Source organism: Micrasema longulum, unplaced genomic scaffold (genome assembly GCF_059751315.1).
Source record: "Micrasema longulum isolate JH-2025_06_02 unplaced genomic scaffold, ASM5975131v1 h1tg001829l, whole genome shotgun sequence".
NCBI lineage: Eukaryota > Metazoa > Arthropoda > Insecta > Trichoptera > Brachycentridae > Micrasema > Micrasema longulum.
In genome coordinates, this window is record NW_028279003.1 from 102,700 (window position 1) to 124,623 (window position 21,924).

General features: G+C 32.3%; 1 non-coding gene across 1 annotated transcript; it reads left to right on the top strand.

The window, feature by feature from the left end:
• Positions 1-688: 688 nt before the first annotated feature.
• TRNAW-CCA (transfer RNA tryptophan (anticodon CCA)) lies at positions 689-760 on the top strand. Its single transcript has one exon. It is a non-coding gene; the product is annotated as a tRNA-Trp (tRNA).
• Positions 761-21,924: the final 21,164 nt, after the last annotated feature.

The following is a 21,924-nucleotide window of genomic DNA, read 5'->3' on the forward strand; positions in this document are numbered from 1 at the left end:
GGTTGACATTAAATATTTATTCGAAAATGTGTTTTTACACTAGAATATGTCATAGTCCCTGGATTGACGCCTAAAGCGTAAGACTGCTCATCTTACCTTCATGTAACAACAAAAATCAAGATACGCTGCGATTAGTGTATCAATTCAGTGCCCTCTGCACCATTAGGTGCGGAAAGGGGATGATGATGATAATGATTTTATAAAAATATAACATTGTTGAAATTGTTTGAAATTTAAAGCCGCCCGCCACGTTGTCGAGTACCGTTTTTGTATACGTTTATCGAAGATCCAAACCTTTCCTAGCGACAACTCTACGAACTACTCAGTTGGTGGATGAAAAAAATAATATTATATAATATTCATGTGTTATTGTTTTGTTTGTTAAACATACATCCAAAACATTTTTTTTTAATATTTTCATTTCCTGGTGACATTCAGTTTTAAGAAGTATTTTTTTAACGACGTATTTTGTCGAGTTTCAACTACATATTTAATATTTATCGTCTTCTTAAATTCCTTCCGAGATATTTTTAGTTTAAGTAAACGGTCATAATAATTCAAAACTATTAAAAATAACACGCATTACAATGCACAAGAACCTAGGCCAATGACCTATTATTAAACTTTAACCTTGTACTGTTGACATAGTAATGAGTTATATATTACATTTTTGCCTCTGTGCCCATGAGACTCCGTGGCGCAACGGTAGCGCGTCTGACTCCAGATCAGAAGGTTGCGTGTTCAAATCACGTCGGGGTCAGTTGTAGTTTTGTTTTGAAATAAATTTATTTTTTTAAAATATAATGTTATAAAAATATGATACTCGTAATACCTAGTTGCTTTTGATTAAAACATGACGCAGAATTTTTATAAAATTTTTTGGTAACATGTTTTTTTGTACCAATAGGTAGGTAAAACGCACTGCACTTTTAGTAGAAATAAACAATCAAAATAAAAGTAAAACAATTAAGTTCAAAAGTATATTCTTGTATATATCTTGAGGACGACCAAGGAAGACGTGGCATTATCAGATATTCCAAAATCTTTAGTCTGGTCATGCCAAATGCAGGCAGAACCGAAGGGCATGTATGACAAAATGTATGAATGTGGAAGAAGCTAGAAATGTATGCCATGGTTAGACGTGTGTGGCGGTCCATTCTCTTTGCCTACCCCTACGGAGAAATTGCGTGATGGTAGTAGTAATAGTAATAGTAATGACATATTCAACCAAGAAAATGACGTCTAATTTTTTTCCGAATATAGTTAATTAAGTGGTTTAAATTCAGATGTGTAAAAATACATCCTTTAGGAACCCATGAAAAGCTTAGTCCTTTATATGGTGTCGTAAATCACTTCATTTTATATGGTCCTCTAAAAATATGACAGTCACTAGCAAATTTTACGACTGCTTGCGTTTATTCCACACCCTACCCGTAGTTTTGGGGATGAACGATTTTGCGGTTTTGGATGCATAAAAACATATCGGGTTTCCTTTTAAATATATTATTATTTACAATATTTACAAACGTTATGTTTAAAATCTCTGTGTCCGGGTAGACTCAGAACACGGTTCTGTGTGGGAATTAGAACCATAATCGAGTGATTTTGACTCGATGCCTATTCTCAACGAACTGAATAAGAAAATCGAGTAAAGAAAAGTCCCGGGCTTATATATTTTTTAAATTAAGGGAGTTGCTTATTTTTTCTATTGCTTATTACAATGCTTACAATATATAAATTGCAAAAGTTATATTCCTTCTGACTAATCTAACTATATTGGGAAGATCTGTCGGGAACTTCTCGAATTTGTTTTGAGAAAAGGAAACCACAAAAACTAATTGGCATTAACAGACCTTCCGTTCCACTTTGACAGTGGTCAGCATTTTGTGTTCCATTTTTATTAATTTCATCAATAACCTTTACTTTTTTACCATCTATGATATATTCTCACGTGTTAAGTCCTAATAACTTATTACTGCTACAATATCTGACACATCCTCATCCAGACTTCTAGATCGTAACTTCCGGCACGAAGTCCCGGGTTCGATTCCTGGCTGGGTATATGTAAAATATTGGTTTTAAAGGTGGTTCTACACTGCAATACTGATCAGTTCAGCTTTCATGAGCTACGATGCAGTGCCCTATGCGCTACTGGGTGAGAATATGTAAATGATGAGGGTGTTTTCATTACTCAGCAAATTAGCACATTTAAATGCCAAAAGAATCCAACCGTTTTAGGGATTGTTGCCTGGGAGAGTTATTAATTCTGTGATGTTTAATTTCTACTAATAGATCACTTATCGTATCACTCCTTTGTTTCGTAAATTCGTTCGAGTCGTACGTAGATAACGAAAGCGAATCACGATTTTTTAGCTTTAGAGCAGGCTTATTCTGTTGCAAATTTGTTCCGTAAATTTGTTCGTTTGTCATTCGTTCGTTATCCATCTCAATCTAACGCAATCAAAATCGGATTGCGCTCTCGTTTCTTCTCATAAAACTAATGAATTTACGAAACGAATCAGATACAGAATAAGGTCACAGAATATTAACTAATTACCGTTAATAAATGAAATAATACTCAAAAATAAGTCAAAGCAGAAAAGAACCAAACATAATAACATTCGTTTAAGAATATAAACATTATCTCTGAACCTGCGAGAGAATATTTCGCTCAAGCCACGGTTTCACCACATTTTTTTTCTTATTTGAGTTAAAGCTTGTGCAAAACAAAATATATTATATTGAGACGATTTGCGTAAGCGTGAACTGACAAAATAAGAGGATCGTCAGCTAGAGATGATCTCGCTAGATCTTTTGGCACTAGTCTATATTATAATATATGAAAAGCAATGTTCGTATGTGTGTCCTCGAACTCCTCGATAGACTGAATAACTACTGGACCGATTTATGTGCGGTTTTCAGCGAAATGTAGATGTTTCCCACTTCTTCAATTTATTAAGTAGAAAAAATCTTCAATTTATTTAGTAGAAAAAAAGTTATGAGCTTAAATGTTTTTTTCATTGTTCAACAGAAGTGCATTTGCCGAGACTGAATATAGAAAAAAAAATTAAAGATGTTATTCTTTTGAATACAATTATGAACAATTATTTTTATATTAAAAAACAATTATTTTAATATATTTAAAAAAAATGTTTTTTAATGTTTATGAACAACATTCGTTTTTTATGGATCTCAAATCGGATTATTTCCTTAATTTCTTTATAATTTCTACCCATTTATTTCTTTTTACTGCATTTTCGGTAATACTAAAATAATATTAACTGACATTAAATACGTTTTAGAAAATCGTAATCCTCATTAAAGTCCACCCCTGTTGGCGAGGAGAGCAGAGTTTTGCGTTTGCAAGAAGAATTCTATATTTGAAAATGAATTATTTCAAGTTTCGGAATTTAACAATAAACAAGTACCAAGGTACATACTTAAATTCAATATAAAAAAAATTATTATTTCAAGTTATGTAATTCTATCATTAACTAAGACCTTATAAATGAAAAGTTACACCATCTTTTTTACGTTTATTAGAACGGTTTTTACACGCTTACTTGACACAACCAAGCATTTCGGTATAGAGTTAAATGTCAAGCTCACGTCAAAACCCGGCTGGCAGTTAAAGAATAACGTACGGCTAGAGCTGAACTGAGCGTTTGAGCATAAGTTAAATGACATAATTTTAGAGGCTTCCAGGTGAGTCTATGTGTATCAACGGTTTTATTAAAAAAAAAAAACAAACCTGTTTCTTTAATTACATAAAAGCATTAAGAAGTAAAGTTTTTATAATTTTTAATCTTAAGAGAAAACGTGGTTCGACTTTTCTTCATACAAACGTACTCTCGTTTTTTCTCTCTAGTTTCTGGCACTACAGTGGAGATTTTTTTAAACAATATAAATATTTACCATTGGCGTGCCTCTAGTGCTTTGTTTTTTGAAAAATTGTTTATTGTGGGAACTAAAACCATCCAAAAACCCGTAAAAAAACACCGTTTTACGTGCTGTCTTTGCACGGTATACAAATATATATAAATATACATAAGGATACAAAAAAAAAATTCTGATAATACGTCAAAAAAAATAACAAAATTGGCTCAGTTTTGAGGCGCGGAAAACGGAACAACAAAACGTCAATTTCGTATATTGTTACAAATGGTCTGACATGCAGTTGTCTTTTTCGCACAGTATCGGGGAGTCATCTGCAAGACAGTGACAGGAAAACAATGTTCAAATACGTACTTATCAAAATTCTCTGTCCTCACATTGTACGTAAACCGAAATACAAAAATAATCATGTATGCGTACTTACATGTCTAATTTAGAGTAAATACAATAATTGATATCAAATTTTGTGTACTCAAATATAGCAATAGCAAAGCATTACCGGGTTTAGCTAGTAATTATAAAAATACGAGTATAATGTTGCAATGAAATTATTTATATTTTTACATTGCAGTACACTGTACCCATGCTCATATTTAGAAACTTTTGCTCGATAGGTAGTAAGAAAATTTAAAAAACGTTTGTACTCTAAATGAGCTCTTACCCATATTTCAAAGAAAGAAGTAAAAAGGACCTTAATATACACGTAAGACGAAGGAACTAATTTTAGCATATTTTACGACCCATAAATATGCATCCCAGTTTATGCCCCTGGATGCATCGGATTCATCCAATTGCGAAAGATTAGTTTGATTTTAAAAGGGGGCTTTCAACTTTATGATATTATTTAAATTTCGATGTTTAACGGCGTCGCCATTTTGGATGAGAGAGTTTAATTCGGCGCCTTAAATAAACTCGTAAAACCAGGATACAACAGTAATGCTTCCGTTTACAGGGTATGTTTATTGTTAGATAAATATATTACGTCGTTTTGAGTATGCAAAATGCGAACTAAGGGTTCATAGGAGAGTTATTCTGTCTTTTTCCCTGCATCTATCCAAATATTCCCCTATCGAAAGAATATCGATCAAGGTGTAGTCCATGAAAACCAATGATGTATAATTAAATAGACACGTTACTATCGCGAAGAAATGACATTTTGATTCATGCCTTTCTTTTCCTCATTTGCTAACGAATAGGCGCCGCGGCGCAGTTGGTTAAACGGCCAACTGAGAAACTGGCGAGGAGTCGCGGGTTCGATTCCCGCCAGTTGCAGGAATAAAATCAAGCAAAGATTTTTTCTCCTTAAACCTTACTAACACTACAACTGTAAAAAATAAAACAGACATATCGTTTCATTCGTAAATACCTACAATCAAATTTATTTCATTAGCAGATGGGGTATTGAATTGTGACTAGTGGGATATTGATTCCAGAATTTGACTAACTTTGTCATTAAAATTCATAGACAAACTTATGAAGCAAATTTACTTCGCTTTTTGCAAAAGTAAACTATCGTATTGCAATTTAGCTTAAGGAGGTAGCTCTCGCCCAATCCTTGAACCTATGAAAATAGCACAAAAATCGATAATTTGTAAAAAACCGTTGAAAGAACCAACAGAAGATCTACTCGATGAGTTCAAGACATTGAATCTAAGATAGTTGTTTGTAAGGTGCCTACTACATACATTTGATGAATTAAGTCAGGTCAAAAGAACTCAACAAAATATAAATACTCACACAGCAATTGTCCCACTTGCAAAAACTTCCTTTGGTAAAAAACATTACAATGTTGCTCCAAAAATATCAAACATTTAATGCCGAATACAAAGGACTAAAAATGTAAAACAAAATCTTAAATGATAATAACTTCACATTTAAATAGTGTAGCCGGGGATTTATTGGAAAAAAAAATGTAGGGACTAATATTGATTTCTTTATGTTATTATTGCACATATTATTTATATTATTGAGTGTTACATTACTTAATAATTGTTTTTTTATCATATATTTTACCATAACTTTTATGTTTAAGGAACATTATATATTCTGAGGACATATACATAGAATCAAGAATAGTCCAGAAACCGCATACGCACATCAAACAGAAGGCGACTTAACTACTCATAAATGAGTAGGTTTACATTTTGACCAATTAGTTGTAGACGTCGCTCAGTACGCAACTCCTGATTTGAATTCTATGTCGTGTTGTGTCCTTTTAAAGTTTGGAAATACTGCTAGGGTCTTGAATAAACAGGATGCTATCACATTTCATCTGTAGTTTGCAAATGAATGTGTATATAACAAATGCATTACTTAAAAATTGAATTATTTTTTCCATCTGTCATTTTGTCGAAGAAACAAAATGGAAATTCCGTTAGTGTTGCCAGGGTAGAATATTTTTTCTACCCTGCTTTGATCATCTAATAAAAGAACTAATATAAATTAGACCTTGGATTAAACAACGCCGTGGGGGACATTTGAACAACATTATTTTTAAAACATCAAATATTATTTAACATGATATAAAAATATCCGTTTTATGTCAAATAAAATTTGTTTTATATTTTAAGTTCAAAGTTCATTAATTCAATTACTCTTATTAAATGACCCTTTACTTATCTACTCTGTTGTGTCAATCAATGTTTCCGCGTGCACAATAACGATTACTTTTTTTTTTACCTTACATTTGTGTTGTGATTTTTTTTATTCCCTTCAAGCAACATTGCCCGGCGACTTCACGAATACGCCCGGCGAAAGTAAGATGGAGTGGGGGAATTATTGGACACAGTCCGATGTATTCAAATATGATTCTACGCTCCTTCTGGACTATTCTTAATTCTATGCATATAAATATACTTTTTATTGATACAATAATAATTGATAAATTCTTATAATTAATGAGCTATGCATTTATAATTAGTATACGTTATAAAAAATTCAAAGAATTTTTTTAATTTTTTTTTTAACTGAAATTTATTTTTAATATGAGAGAGAAAATTTACCAAATTGTTACAATTACCAGGAAACATTTTTTGATTTTCAAATTGGTTTAATAAAAAATATTTTAAGTATGCTGGAATATGTGTAAACACATTCAATAATGTATATTTATTTAGAGATGTATATATAACATTTTATTAATTTTCTTGGCAATTGCTCGTCCTAACTCAACACAAGACTTTTAGCCCCATGGAGTTGGGACTTATGCCTTAAATAATGTGTAATAAACAACCTATGTATAAGTAAATAAGTAAATAAACAAATAAATAATTGTATGTTTATAATTTGATGTACATTTGATTTATATTTTTCTCATGAACTAAAGCAGGGTAAAACAGCATTTAGTCAAAACTGCGTTACCGTATTTTTCATCCTTATCTGCATTATCACATTTCAGAATAAACTTTAATTAAAATAAAATATTTTTTGTTAGGGATTCTGAAGCCTTTTCACCCATCAAATGTTTTTAAAAAAAAATCTTTCTGCCAAAATAAGGGTTAAGAACGAGCCAATGATAGATTGGTTACATCCTGGTTCTCTTTTTGGGGATTCCTCGCAAAGCCTCTATTTTGAAAGATGGGATATGGAAAGAACTTGGGAAAAATACACCACGACACCCTGATCAATAAAGAAAAATGTATCCTGTTTTTTTTTTCTTTCAACTGGCGGGAATCGAACCTGCGACGCCAGGACGTCTAACCAACTGCACCACGGCACCTGTAAATATAAGTTTTGATTTCAGACTATATCTATCGTATTCGGAATTTAATTCTCTGATTTTTTGCGGTAGACAATAACTGGCAGTCTAACAAAAGATTTTAAGTGATATCTATGACAAAGAAAAATGGCAATTATCTGTGCTTATACCTTTCTTCGTTTTCTTATAACTTATCCGCTCTTACAATACAACGATTATATGTGTATTTATCTACGGTTTGAATAAATAATAAGCAAATCATGTTATTTCATTATCTGCTTTTATAATGGAACACAAAAGTTAAGTAAAGTGTATTGTAGTCCAAAGTTAGAGTTAATATTTTGTATAATGAACCCGCCATTGTACGTTATGCGGGCTTTATTAAAATACTTATTAGAATAACAATGAAATGAAGATAATGTTATAAGAATGAGATGTATATTACGTAGGAATTTAAGGGACTTTTAAGTTTTACCATTATGACTCCGTTTATGAGATACGAAAAGAACGGCATTAGTACATTAATAACACGCTTGAAGCTTACTTAATAAATAATACAAATTCATAATTATGTAAATCTAGAAAAAACTATTCCAGTCATTTCCCTTAATTTTTCTGAGGATCTTTATAGGTACTTTTTTTCTGTAGATATAAATGGAAATTTTCGATTTACTTTGTTTTATTTTTTATCTTGTTTTGATTACATTTTCGAGCACACACTATTTAAATATATTCAAGTAAATGGCAGTTCTTCAATTTTAATTGTAGTATTTTGCTATATTTTCCTAAAAATTTACCCGTTTTATCTGGTTTTGTTGAGTTTTTTCTTTTCTTTCTTCTTATTAATAATATTTTTAATTTTTCAAAGCATCAAAAACAAAATAATATATGTTTATAATTTTATATGTATACAGTATAATGTCTGCTTTTTTATTTGATTCTTAATTAAAACTAACGTCTGAGCACCCGATGACAAATTATTATTATCGGGAGCAAAAATTTATATTTTTTAGTACTTTGTGTTCTTTTTTATAATGTATTAACATTGTAATAATGTGTGAATTTTATTGAAAAAAGATTATAAAAAAATAATAAAAAAACATGCATAGCTTTTCAAAGGTTTTCAAAAGTGTAACTTATATTTTCTGGCAACTTTATTAATTACTTCGGTAAGGTACAATTAGTAGGTACTCACATTATATCTTATCAGTGGATTTGATTGGCTGAAAAATATTATTTTTAGCATTTTTTTTGTACCTGAAGTATTAAATAAATAAATAACCTAAATAATGGATTTAAGTACTAATATTACATTAAGTATTTTCAAATCTAATGAAAATGTAGAATGTACATGTGAAGTAATGGATTACATTACTCACAATATTTATAAAATATTTTATATAAATGATAAATGATGAAAAAATATTTAACGTGCTATTAATAAGTAGCAAAAAAAATATTTTTTTATTCTACAGGAATTTATAGACCCTTTAAAAATGTTTTAAAAAAACTGATTTTTCCCTATTGAAAATCGTACGTTCAATTGGTTTACCAAACAGGCACTAACACATTAACATTAAAAACATTTAAACGCAGTATACCTTATTTTAAAAATGGATAAAATAAGGTAGTTTAATTCTTAAAAAAATTACCTTAGTTTTTAAGAATCGCATTTATTTTTTTATTTAACAAAACTTTAGCATTAAATTTGATAAAAAAATTATGTCGAATTCCATTCGAGAATCGAGACTCGAAATTAAAATAAAAAGTTTAATTAAAAGTATGCTGTCTTCTTCTTCTTCTTCCAGAAACTTATTATTTCCACTGCTGGATAAAGGTCACTTCCAAACGTCTCTATTCCTTCCTATCACCCGCTTTAAATATTCATGTTACCGGCTATCGAGCAATGTCATCGACCCATCTTTTCTGTGGTCTTTCAACACTTCTTTTGTTCGCCCATGGTCTCCACTTAACTATACTGGGTGTCCCCCTGCCATCATTTTGCCTCGCCGAGTGTCCTGCCCACTACCATTTTATTTTTCTGCACGATCCGTGATATCCACGATTCCGGTTCGGCGCCTCATTTCTTCATTTCTTCATTTCTTATTCTGTCTCTTAGACATACACGGCGCATCCGTCTTTCCATGGATCGTTAGGTGCATTTTGGTTTCTGACTACTTTTGTCACAAACTTGAAACATGTCACAGACATGGCTTTTAGTCCGCATGTCGTCACTGGCAATGAACGCGATTTATAGTCTTGTATTTTTAAGGATATATTCATTTTTAAAATCATATACATTCACAGCTAAAATACAGGTACCTACAATAGTAGCCGATAATGATCAACAGTTTTCATTTTAGTAAATTGAAATGTTATTTCATTTAATCACCATGCTGGTAAAGAACGATCGCATGGATTCCTGGCATGGTTGATATGAAATATTTATTTAAAAGGAGCCTGGTACCTGAAGCGTAAGATTCGATTTGATTCTTACCTGTTTGAAACAAAAATGATCCAGATTTACTGTGATTGGCGTACCAATGCAGTGCCCTATGCACCATTAGGTGCGGAAAGGGAATGATGATCGACTAGTCTCAAAGTTTTGAAAAATCTGGAAATTTTGAAACTCGATCTCCGAGTCTCGTCTCAATTTCAAGACTCAAATTTCTGTCGAGATTTGAAGCCCATGTCTCGATATTCATGCTAGATAATATTATGTAGTTAGCTGCGTGGCGCAATAAATAATGTATAACGACTATAGGATGACTTTTCAGAATAGCGGATTTAGCTACAATAAAATGCAATTACTCCGAATGCATTAGTAGGAATAAATAATAAAACCAATCGGCCATTCTCTGACACGGTCCATACCTTAGGATTGAGTTTCTTCAACTTTTTAGTGCTTTGACAATAATGTTTTTGTTATTTTATTAATAATATTTATATCTCTTGACTTTTGAATGATTTTTTTTCACTGATATTTAATATCGAGATCAGAAAACATTTTTGAAAAAAACTAGACCGTGGCTCTACTGCATACCACCATTATTCTTCCCAAATGTGTCAGACTCTGAGAACTTAATTAGGTTTTATAACATCGCATGTACCTTATAACTACTGACGAACTTCGAATTTGGCTTGTAGTCAAGGGAAAAAAGCATATATCATCTAAGATCTAGGAGGATGAATCGAGGAATACCGAGAATGCCATGGCATGACCAAATCCAATAATTACTTGAAGATTTGGACGATTTGGACTTATTTAACGACTCAAGTCAAGACTCAGCTGAGTCTCATTAACATTAATAATATTTAGCATCTTTTAAAAAATAAAAATAAAGAACTAAGACAAAAAATACTTAATCTACTATACACATACGATATGTGTTTCAAAAATAACGGGAGTTTTTTCATTTCACGGGTTGGGAGAGTCCGATTTTACAATATATGTATTATTAAATGTTATTAAATATTATTTATATTAAAAGCATTAACTTTGTGGTCAAACATTTTACAAACTGTTAATTAATATTTGTATTGTATAACCACTTACTGACTTTTCTATGTCTACCGGTTTCGAGACGCACCCGTCTCGTCGTCGGGACACCAATCAAACCAACTTGCAAAACCCACTATACACCTTTATCATAGTTTTTACACAAAAATATAAAACCAACACGACATGCATTTTAATTAGCAACCCTTCCACGCACGAATGAGGTTATGAAAATATTTTATAATGTGGGAGAAATAGTTGAACAAAAAGGAAGGGGATAACATGATTTTGCATGATGGTTCAATTTGTATCCTGACGAAGAGACGGGCACGTCTCGACACCGGTAGACATACAAAAGTCGATAAGTGGTTTTATTAAAATATTTAATAACATTCAGTAATTTATTATATAAATAAAAGACGAGTGATACTTTTATCCACAAATTTGGAATATCCAGTGACCGGTTTCATCGCTTTCGCGACATCTTCGAGACTGGTATCTTTATTAAGGAGTTCAATATATTTATACAAACAGAGGATAGAGAATTCAAAATTATATGAAAATAAATGAAAAATTTTCGGGTTAACTAATGAGTTGATATAATGCTATTTTAATGAGTTTAAGTATTTAATTTTTAGTGTCCCAACCTTCGTAAGTGTAATTATTGTCAATTATGATTTCTTAAAAACAAAGGGCAAAAAGTCATTGCATATTCTAAATTTGTGAATTAAAGTATCACTGTCTTTTATTTATATAATAAATTACAGTAAACTTCCATCAAGAATTTTCACTAACAAACTTAAATGTTTTAGATAACATTTAACCAGAAAAAAAATGTTTGACTAGAAACTTAATGCTTTAAATATTAATAATACAAAATCTTAAGTCTCGTTAACTTGATGGTGCCTGTACTCAAGATTATTTGGGATTAACGAAATTGATCATTGCTAATGAATATTTTTTGGCTTGTCGTAATGACTTGCGATTTTCCCCCCAATCCTCCCGCCCTTCATTTAGCTCATTTACCCTAATATCAATTCTACTGAGAATTCACGTCGAAAACTTAATACTAGAAGTTGAGTCGCTAATTTAAATGGATCATAAGTGTGTGATTGATGAACTTGGGCATTCAATTAAGCTTAAACTTATTATCAAAAAATATTTAAAAATATTTTTTTAAATGTTCGAATGAAGTATGGTGATAATAATCATAATTTTTATTTCGCGTTTACAAAAATAACGTTTACTATTAAATCAAGTCACCCATACGGAGAAAATCTATTCTATGATTATTGACCACGAAGTCAGATACAGATTACTGCAATACCACGGGCCGTAGGTACTTGGGTTGAGAATTGCGAGAGCAAACCGAAACCGTCCATTACACGTTTGTGGTTAAACTAAAAACCAAACCAAAAATTTGGAACGCTTTTGTTTTATGCAATAGGCTTCTCTGGAAGATTATTTCTCTAAATAAGATGCTTTTTTTTTCTCTAGTATGTGTAACATTTTACTTTTTTATTTTTTATTTAGGAAATAAGTACTATGTAAATTTTTGGCCATATTTATTTGACTTTTGTACATAATCCAAACTGCACATTCGCGGGCTTATCGCCGGATGGCAATTTCTTCAAACCAAATAATAAAATTAAAGTTGTATTGATATAATTCAAGTAACAAAACACATTCAATACAAAAAAAACAAAAAGCTGAACATATGCAAAAATAGAAATGACTGTGTTTGGTGGATTTGTGATAACTGCATCGCTTTGATACCACATCTCTGATGACATTTATTTATTTATTTGTTTATTTTTGTACCACAACAGGTCAGGAGGCCCAATTACAGTGGTGAACTACATCAGAGAAGACCCAGGCTTGAGAAAAATCACATTTTAATTTTTTGTGTTCTCACCGGGAATCGAACCCGGAACCTTCCGTGCGTGAGTCAAGCGTCTTGACCACTACACCGCGAAGGCCGCCGATGATGGTGAGCTGATCCCAACTGGAGACAAGACATTGTAACTCAAGGTTATTTAGTGCAATGTTGGTGGGAATATTTATCTAGACAAACTGTCCGCCATCTTACCCGATGCTCATATTGTCAGTTTGGAGAAAAACTATTGTTTTATCGACCACTAACTTATTTTTTTCGCTACACTTCTTCTCCTTTTCCACACCCACTTCTAAGTGGAGCATGTGGACATCACCAGTTGCCTCCAGGAGACCCTATCGCTAGCCAGCACCCTCGGCTTCTCCCATGTCAAACCAGCGCCCCTTAGTTCTGCCGAATAAAGTCGAAACATCGTCATCGACGGTCATCCAGGACGGCGTGAGCCCGCAGGTTTAAAGAAGAGGTAACTTAGGTGTAGGTTTTTACGAGGCATGCGCAGCACGTGTCCAAGCCAGGCCACCGCCGCATTCTCAAAACGCTCGTTATAGGAGGATGCTGCGTCCGTTCACGGTGAGGCTATTTACACGCTTCACCAATATATGTATTCATATAATACATACCTAAACATATGTTGCCCGCTGTATAGATATTTTGAAACAAGTTTTCCAAACCGTTTTAATTTTAAATTAATATGATACCTTAAAACACAACAAATGTGCATCAGCATCTAACCCCTGTTTTGACTTTTATTTATCATTACATTATTGCTTTTTACCGAATCATCATTGCTAGGATTAAATGAACATCAAACCATTTGCTGTTCACGTGTTCACACCAGGACACGTTGATCTGTCACGTGTGTTGGTAATTAAATATTCAATCCTGTAGTGTTAACACAATCCCCACTTCATGATTCTTCCAGGGAAAAAAGGACTGAAGATGTAATCTTCTTTAATCTTTAGTCGTAAAATAATTACAAGTAAGTAATAATATAACCAATCTATTTTAGAATATGAAGTTATTGTGAGGGGAAACACAAATGCAATAAAAGAACAATATAAGTTGGTTGCAACGAAAGAAAAACATTTGATTTGATTTGAGAAGAAATTATGGAAGTCTAGGCATTTACAGGACTTATGATCAGTCGTTGGCTGGTTTAAGTGGCTATTTTACACACTGTGTAACATGCACTACTCTGCCTATGTTTAAAGGTAGGTTGTCTGCCTAGGTTTTAGCTCTTTTACTCCACATAAGTCAACAGAAGTTCTTCCTTTTAGGAGAAAACTGACTTAGCTGCACAATTTTTTCGAGCGAGATATACCACAATCTTCATTCTTAGAAATCAATTGAGTAAAATATCCGGTAGAACACTGCCTTAATTATTATGCTGCGATGTTATTCTTATATTTTTACTGTATAATGAGCAAATGCTTAAAAAAATACTGGGCATAATAATTTCAATATACATACATCATGTCACAAGCATTTACAAATTTTAAAAGTTTTGTCTTGGTTTGGTTTCAAAGTGTACTTCTGGGGATGCGATTTATTATGGACAACGTATAAATATCCGTGGTTGTTATAAATACCTCAAGGGCGCTTTACAAAAATGAATCAATATTCCTAAGAGATTTGTTTGGATTCTCACAATTTTAAGCATCAATCAAAATTATGTTTTAATAATTTTTAAATAAAATTTTCGATAAATTCTCACAAAAGGGGAATCTACCATGTCCAGGTCACGTGATCCTAGCAGGGGGGGGAATCGAATTCGCCGCAGGTGGTGTAGCTATGCGCTATGCGCCCCTCTCCCTACCTACGATTCTTCGCCTCATTCATAAAGTCATTAGCCAAGAGGGATGATGCGATTCGGCTGCCATTCGAAACGCAACATCCGCAAATGGCTATTATTGATTCATGTTTTAACTGATGTTCAAATTCATTAATGGATGTTTTTGATGTTTTGTAAACGAATGTCGATGATCAAAATCACATTAGTAGAATAAAAAACAAATTAATTCGCTAAATTTGAATTTATCCTTATTTTTCTACGACTTATATTTTTGTAAAATACGTTTTAAGAAACATGACGGAAATTTAAAATTTATTTATTTCACAGTTTAAAAATGTACAGATGTTCTTTAATTCAAGTCCCAACTAGTTAGGAAATTCCTTTGTTTGGGAAGGGCCTTCTTTTTACATATATTTTTTTTCATCTCATTAAATGATGCTTAAAAAAAAAGATTTAAAATAGAAAACATACCGATAATAATAAAAATTGAAGAATAAATAAAAAATCGAAAATCTACCATTAATAATTGAAAAATTAAACATAAATATAAATTAGAAATTAAAACTTATTTCAACGGAGAGGGAAAACATTTTTGAGAAGGAAATATGGAAGTATAGGCATTTACAGGGCTTATGACCTGTCATTGGCTGGTTTTAGTGGCCACTTTACACAATGTGTAACATTCACCATTCTGCCCATGTTTGAACACCACATTTCTTCAACTCTTTTCCATCTGTTAACTTTTGTGAAGTAAAAGATCTGAAACCTTTATCACGTGGGTGAGATTCATCATGACCCTGTTAATGCCTAGACTTCCATATTCCCTTCTCAAAAATGTTTTCCCCCTCTGTTGAAATAAATTTAAATATAAACAACTCCCTAGGGAGGAAATCCAGCATCTGCAAGCATTTGGACATACTCAAATATTGATAAATTAGAAAACTTACTGGTAATAATAAAAATTTAATTTATTAGTGCAAGTTAGAAAACACACCGATAATACTAAAAGTTGAAGCGTAAATATAAATTAGAGATTATACCATTTATAATTTTTAAAAATAAAATATAAATGTGAATTAGAAAATATACCTATAATAATAAAAATTGAAGAACGAAAATAAATTTGAAAATATGCAATTTTTAATTAAAAGAATAAATGTAAATGCAAATTATTATAAAAAAATTTAAACGAATATAAATTACAAAACATAAAAAGTAAAAAGAATATATAAATAAAAAGATTAATGAGATATTTGCCAATTAATAACAACATAACTTTCAGTCATAAAAATCATTTACAGGATATGAAAAGGTCTACTCCTTATCCACTTGCTCACCATTTTCTTATAAACATTGAAACTGACGGATGCTTTTGTGCCAGTAAAATACAACAAATAAAAATATCATTAATTTACATGACGCCATTTTCCAATAGTTGTTTCTTTTTTTTAATAGAGGGTGCTTATTTTTTCCCTCGCTTATTATGAACATGGATTATACTGACTGCAAAAAGTATGTTCTTTCTAACTACTCAAACTATAGTTAAAGGATCTGGTGGAATTATCGGCTGTGGTCTTGTTAAGGAACTTTTCCGAATTTTATTCAAGAATATGAAACCACAGAAAACTCATTCAAGAGGAGCCGGACTATTGACAGACATTAACAGATCTTCTGTTCCTTTTTGAGGGTGTTCGGCATTTTGTCTCCAATTTTGATGATCAAAATAAATACCATTTATATTTAAAGCATTAACTTTGTGCTCAAATATTTTACGAAATGTTATTGAATATTTGTAATATAACCATTGTACTACTCGGTAAGTAGTTGTATACAAATATTTAATAACATTTAGTAAAAAATTACCTTCACTATTTTCACCATTTATAATATTACAACACTTGTTTAGTCTTTATGACTTATTACTTTCTTTTTGTTAGTTTCTTAAACATATGTTACTTCATATTTATTTATTTATTAATATTTTTTCCATTAAAAATTATATTTAATAATAAAAATAATGTGACCTCACTGATATTACCCGTGCCGAGGAGTTTATTTATTTATTTATTTATTAACGGACATTGTCCATGTATACAATTTATAAGGTTTAAATATTACAATAAAAGAGTAGTTTAAAACATTTAAAGAAAAAAGAAAGAAGCGTTGACAAACATAAGGGACATCGAGACAAGATCTGGACTATTTATTTAGTGCTCGTTTAAATCGTTGTAAACTTAAACCAAAAAAGTCCAGATCCTGTCTTGAGTTAACAATACGACAAAGGCGGGTCATTGGAGAATTTAGGCCATAGTTTGTTCTATGCTTTAACTATGAGTTAACAATATACTTTTAAAAAAAAAAATTTACATAAAAAAATAATCCGTAATTGGCTTAGGCGGTATATATAATAAATAAATAAATATGGGCGCTTAAATAAAGTTTTATGCAGTATTAAATTAAATTGAGTTTAAAATTTAAATGAAACTTTTTAGTAAAACAATTTCTTTTTCGTTTTAAAAAAAAACAATATACGTGATTCCTCGTTATCAACCCGAATATCAAATTTTTTAGAGCTTATCGATGGTATTAGGTCAAAACATGTTTACTGAAATTTTGGTGATTTCATGTTATGTGTGCGTATAATCTATTTTATACCATTATAGTCATTTGAGCAAAGCCAGTTAACTTGGAAAATATTATTTTATTTAGTGGGAATTACATGGTAGTATAATTATTGTCCTGAAGAAGAGACGGATTCATCTGAAAACATCTGAAACCGATATACATAGAAAAGTCAGTAAATCGTTTTATACAATTATTTACTAACATTAATTTAAATGTTTGACCTCAAAGTTCATGCTTGAAATATTAATGACAGCACTTTACTTTAGAATATATTATCACAAAAAACGCGATCTCACTTTTCTTTATTCAAACGTATTCCCGTATTTCCACCCTGGATTATAATACCAGAGCAATTATTTTTATACATACCATAGATATTTACCATTGACGTATTTCTATCATTTTGTTTTTTTTATAAGGGAACTAGAACCCTTAAAAGCGCCCAGTTTTATTTGATGTCTTCGGACGTTCGGTATAAAATTACGATAACTATTTTAGGCATAATTAGTCCGACGTGCAGCACTGTATTGGGGAGGCATTTGCGAGGGACTGACAGAAAAACAATGTCCAAATATGTTATTATTATAATTTTAAGCGAGCAGCTTAAAGCTGGTACGCTTAAATGTATTTTAACGAAAGTTAGCTGTTGGCGCACTTTAGCTTTTCCGAAACAAATCTAGTCCATTTTTGATCCATTGAAACAACACATTGAAATTATCTGATTGAGACTACACTTTGAGATATACGAATGTGCATCAAAGTTGTCTGCTGGCACCGTATATTCTCATAACCTTGCTGCCAGAAATTTAGTACACATGGCAAACTTTTGAAGATATCTTTGTTAACATCCCATTGTAATCAGGGCCCTGATACCATTAATTGCTAATCTGGTTACTGATAATTCAATACTCAATCTCTTAATCAATTAAATATGTTAATGGAATTAATTGACTTTGCTACATACGTTCGTGGTGTGAATATACTTGTATGTGCATGTATGCGAACATTGTAAAGCATCGGAATCTACTATAGAAGCGTATAACCATGCAATAGTACAATCAATCCGATAAATAGTCGCATGAATGGATTATCACGCCAAGTAAGTGTCTAACAGGCATACGTCACCTACCTGTCATTTGACGACAGGTGGATACTAGACCTATACATCATACGGAATCTCCCTGGGTATCTCAGATCAGGAGAATTCAATTAAGTCATAGATTCACGTGGATTAGATTAGGAACTCGTCTGGCGTTTGAGGCGTGTGGCTGGTCAACTTGTCTCTGTGTAATAAATGTTCAATATTGACAGCGATTGGTTTATTAACTCAAAACGGAAATCAGAGCATCACTGATTTTCGTCTATGCCTACGAGAATAAAGGAATGTAAACAACATATTTCATTTCAAATGTGCATTTATATATGTAAGTAAAAATATATTTTATTTTACATTTATGTTCTAGAAATATTACAATGTTACTAAATGCAATGACATTAAAGTCCGAGAAAAGACACAGCAGCCTCCTATAATGAGCGTTTTGATGGTGCGGTGTGGCGGTGGACCTGGCATGGACACCTACTGCGGACGACTCAGGAAGCCTTAACCCAAGATGCTTCATTTTCATCCGTCGATGATGATCTTTCGGCCTCATTCAGCAAAACTTCTGAGAAATATTTTTTATGATCTGCTTATTTTTTAGAAAATCACTTTTTTTTCAATTTCAAAAAGAGATTTATCTATTTACATACATAAGTTTATTGTACATTATTTGAGACAATAAGTCCCAACTCCATGGGACTAAAAGTCCTGTATTGAGATGGGACGAGCAATTATATGGCACAGACACATGAGTATATCACCACAAATATAGGATTAGCAACATGAAAAATATTTTTAAAAACATATATATATGGTAAACAGTAAACTCAAGCATTTGGAAAATCATCAAGGAGTTTCCTACTCAAATCCCTCCCAATATGGAAAATCCAGTCCTTGACTCCTTTCTTGAAAATATTTTTTTTCCTTGAAAGCTTAAAACGTTCTTTCAAAATATTGAACACTCTCGGTGCGATAAAAGAGATGTCTCTAAGCAACGTATAAGTTTTGAGTATGACATAATTCATGCTCTGGGAAAACCTTGTACGTATATTCTGCTGAGACCTCTCCTGTTGACCAGAAGTGTGTAAGTGCTTTTTTTAGGTACAGCTGCCTCATATCCAGCACCTTCATGTATTATTTTTATTGTAGATTAAAAGCGTATTTGACCAACGAAGCGATATGCACCGGACGCGGAATAGGGAAGGTAAGGGAGGGGTAGGGGTTTGTGGAAGGGATGCTAGTCCGAGACATTAAGGATTGTCTCCATTTTGAAATAAAAAAAGGGTTTTTGAATACATTTTTTTAAAAATTTACCATGAAAAATGTTCCCCTGGAGTTTTACGGTCTGGCCCGGAAACACCGTGAATAATAACGTTTTTTTTTTTTTTTTAATTAAAAACCCTTTTTACGCTTCTACTTATTTGTTTAATCAATTAACGCTTTAACTTTCTAACGAGCAAATTAAAATTTAAATCTTGTGCCTGTTTATTTTTAGCTATTAAACTATTGGGCACTTTTTCGTACTTTTTATCACTTCCTAGTGCATACAGAAATTTCGTTTTGGTAAATGTTATTTTCTCTTTTGAAGAATAATCTTTTTGAAAATGTACAGTCAAATACCTATGTTATGTAAATCAGAAAATAATAATACATTTCTCATGGTAGGTACCTGATGCAAAGCCGTCAACGTCGTGATGCCGACGTCCTGCAGATTGTACTCAGGAAGGCGTCGAAGCTGTAATTACACATTTCCGCCAATCGATCACATGCCCAGTAGCCACTGGACGCTTTGCTGCGAAGATTCATTAATACCTGTCACTCCATCCACCGTCTAAGACAGGTATATCTCACATGGATTTCTAAATAAACATCTGAATTCAATAACTATTGTGTAAGTTTATTTTTAATAATCCCTTTTCAGTAATGAAATTGAAATCATACTGACCCTGTATTTTAGAAATTTGTAAGTTTAGTTGGTAAGTTTACTAAGGGTGGGATGCAGCCATTAACATAATAGAACAAGGTGTGAGTATCTCTAACAGAGTTAATGTCGAATTTTCATCACTTGTCCAGGTGGATGAAGAATACAGTTTATTCGGCTCAATTGCAACTCTTAGGTCAAATCATGAAAAAGGAAATCGATTGGAGATAAATCCGCCGCGTGGTGTAGTGGAAGGCATGTCTGTCTGCCGTGCTTGAGGTCCTAGGCTCGATACGAAATATCAGTTTAAGGTGTTTTTTTGCAACAATATTTCACTGCCCGTGATCTGGCACCCGAGTCACAAGACTGAGACGATGACTGAGATTCAGTAAAGTGCCTTATGCACCATCCGGTGTGGATATGGTTTCATAAAATAAACTCTCGGAGTAGGGAGCTTGTCACTTATTAAGCCACATAAGGCCTAACCCCTTAAAAGGCTGTGCTAAAAAAATCGTTTGGAAACAGTGCTGTAACGTCGAGTTATATGAGTTACATTTAGCAAAAGAAAAAATATTCTGCTTTCCATAGTGCAAGTTTTAAGATGAGAGAAGCTGTTTTATAATCCATTTTCCATAATTTATAAAAATAACAGAATTTAGGCCTGTTATAGCAAAATAAATTAAAAATTCTAATTACACTCCCTCGCATAGCCGAAAACCTTTGAACGAATGAGAAAATCACACTTTACTGATGTTTTCCTTGGCTAATGCAAGGTTTTTTTATCAACTTTATCTTGCTATCTGGATGCTGTTGTCTCTTTCAAACAAACACCGGCCATAGAATACCGTCTCTGTCCTTGCTTGTTACAAGTTCCATCCTCGTGCTCTTTTTTATACGGCTAAACAGATTTATTGTTGTATTGGCATCACTTTCATTAATTTAATTATTCTTCGCAAGAGTATAAATATTTTTTATTCTAAAATCCTATGTATTCATACAAATTTTACTTTCCAAATCCGCATCCGGTGTGAAAATATCCAGTTTACCCACCACATACCGCACACCACATCTGAGGACATAAACCTCGTTGTAGGTGCCCATATACAAGGAAAGAAAAGTTGCCCGAAGGAGCTCTCTGTAATTTGGTAGCCTCAGCATCTTTGTGCTGAAAGAAGGTAATCTAAAAGTACATAATATGCACTTCATTGGATTGAGAAAAGAAGGAAGTGAAAATGTCAAACAACAAACAAAAAAACAAACAAACCATCACGCTGTTTCCCCGTAGGGGTAGGCAGAGAGGATCGAACGCCATATCACTCTATCTTTGCATACAAACCTCGCTTTTTCTACATTCATACATCTTCTCATGGACGCACACTGATTATTAATACTCTTGATATGTCCATCTTCAAGTATTTGATGGACTTGATCGTGCCACGTCTTTCTCGGTCTTCCTCGTTTTCTACATCCATAAACATTCGCATCGTAGATCTGTTTAGCCGT